Source organism: Palaemon carinicauda, chromosome 40, assembly GCF_036898095.1.
Source record: "Palaemon carinicauda isolate YSFRI2023 chromosome 40, ASM3689809v2, whole genome shotgun sequence".
Classification (NCBI taxonomy): Eukaryota; Metazoa; Arthropoda; class Malacostraca; order Decapoda; family Palaemonidae; genus Palaemon; species Palaemon carinicauda.
The window spans coordinates 20,357,962-20,360,461 of NC_090764.1; the positions used below are offsets into that span (position 1 = coordinate 20,357,962).

Below are 2,500 nucleotides of genomic sequence, written 5' to 3' on the forward strand. Positions count from 1 at the left end.
AGGTTGGCTACAGAGCATGTGCTTCTTCAGGGTTGGTATTTAGCATGAGCTAGTTTGAGGTTGGGTAAAGAGCATATGCTTGTTCAAGATTGGGTAGATAGCATGTGCTTGTTCAGAGTTGGGTACGGAGTATATGCTTGTTCGACGTTGGGTACAGAGCATGTGCTTGTTCAGGGTTGGTACGGAGCATGTGCTTGTTCGGGGTTGGTACAGAGCATGTGCTTGTTCAAGATTGGGTACGGAGCATGTGTGTGTTAAGGGTTGAGTATGGAGCATGAGCTTGTTCGACGTTGAGTTCAAAGCATGTGCTTGTTCAGGGTTGGGTACAGAGCATATGCTTGTTCAAAGAGGGTTATGGACCTTATGTTTGTTTAGGTTTTGGATATGGAGCATATGCTGGTTCAAGGTTGATTATGGAACATGTGCTTGTTCAAGATTAGGTGCAGAGCATATGCTTGTGCGAGGATGAGTATGGACCTTGTGTTTGTTCAGGTTTCAGATATTGAGCATATGCTTGTTCAGGGTTAGTTACGGAGCATGTGCTTGTTCAGGGCTGGGTGCGGAGCATATGCTTGTTCGAGGATGGGTATAGACCATGTGTTTGTTCATGTTTTGGGTATGGAACATATGCTTGTCCAGGAATGCTTACGGAGCATATACTTGTTCAGGGTTGGGTGCGGAGCATATGTTTGTTTGAGGATAGGTATGGACCTTGTGTTTGTTCAGGTTTTGGGTATGGAGTATATGCTCGTTTAGGGTTGGTTAAGGAGCATTTGCTTTTTCAGGGTTGGGTGTGGAGCATATGCTTGTTTGAGGATGGGTATGGACCATGTGTTTGTTCAGGTTTTGGGTATAGAGCGTATGATTGTTCAGGGTTGGTTACGGAGCATGTGCTGGTTCAGGTCTGGGTGCGGAACATATGCTTGTTCGAGGATGGGTATGGACCATGTGTTGGTTCATGATTTGGATATGGAGCATATGCTTGTTCAAGGTTGGTTACGGAGCATGTGCTTGCTCAGGGTTGTGTGTGGAGCATATGCTTGTTCGAGGATGGGCGTGGACCATGTGTTTGTTCATGTTTTGGGTATGGAGCATATGCTTCTGGGTTGGTTACATACCATCTGCTTGTTCAGGGTTGGGTGTGGAGCATATACTTGTTCGAGGATGAGTATGGACCATGTGTTTGTTCAGGTTTTGGATATGGAGCATATGCTTCTTCTGGGTTGGTTACATAGCATCTGCTTGTTCAGGGTTGGGTGCGGAGCATATTTTTGTTCGAGGATGTGTATGGACCATGTGTTTGTTCAGGTTTTGTGTATGGAGCACATGCTTATTCAGGGTTGGTTACGGAGCATATGCTTGTTCAGGGTTCGGTGCGGAGCATATGCTTGTTTGAGGATAGGTATGGACCTTGTGTTTGTTCAGGTTTTGGGTATGGAGCGTATGATTGTTCACTGTTAGTTACGGAGCATGTGCTGGTTCAGGTCTGGGTACGGAACATATTCTTGTTCAAGGACAGATATGGACCATGTGTTTGTTCAGATTTGGGTATGGAGCATATGCTTTTTCAGGGTTGGTTATGGAGCAGGGGCTTGTTCAGGGTTGGGCTTGGAGCATATGCTTGTTCCAGGATGGGTATGGACCATGTGTTGGTTCATGATTTGGGTATGGAGCATGTGCTTGTTCAGGGTTGGGTGCAGAGCATATGCTTGTTCGAGGATGGGTATGGACCATGTGTTAGTCATGTTTTGGGTATGGAACATATGCTTGTTCAGGGTTGGTTACGGAGCATGTTCTTGTTCAGGGTTGCGTGCGGAGCATATGCTTGTTCGAGAATGGGTGTTGACCATGTGTTTCTTTATTTTTTGGGTATGGAACATATGCTTGTTCAGGGTTGGTTATGGAACATATGCTTGTTCAGGGTTGGGTGCGGACCATATGCTTGTTTGAGGATAGGTGTAGCCCTTGTGTTTGTTCAGGTTTTGGGTATGGAGCATATGCTTATTTAGGGTTGATTTCGTAGCATGTGCTTTTCCACAGTTGGGTGTGGAGCATATGCTTGTTCGAGGATGGGTATGGACCATGTGTTTGTTCAGATTTAGGTATGGAGCATATGCTTGTTCAGGGTTGGTTACGGAGCAGGTGCTTGTTCAGGATTGGGTGTGGAGCATATGCTTGTTCAAGGTTGGATACGGAGCATGTGCTTGTTCAAGGTTGGGTGTGGAGCATATGCTTGTTTGAGGATGGGTGTGGGCCATGTATTTATTCAGGTTTTGGGAATGGAGCATATGCTTGTTTAGGGTTGGTTACTGAGCAGGTGCTTGTTCAGGATTGGGTGCGGTGCATATGCTTGTTCGAGGATGGGTATGGACCATGTGTTTGTTCAGGTTTTGGGTATTGATCATATGCTTGTTGATGGTTAGTTACGGAGCATGTGCTTGTTCAGGGTTGGGTGCGGAGCATATGCTTGTGCGAGGATGAGTATGGACCTTGTGTTTGT

The 2,500-nt window shown here is 46.0% G+C and overlaps 1 protein-coding gene across 1 annotated transcript in view; it reads right to left on the bottom strand.

Annotated features, from left to right (window-relative positions):
- Nucleotides 1-2,500, bottom strand: part of LOC137631858 (uncharacterized) — an 80,201-nt gene that overhangs the window by 20,467 nt on the left and 57,234 nt on the right. The gene's annotated exons all lie outside the window — the stretch shown is intronic.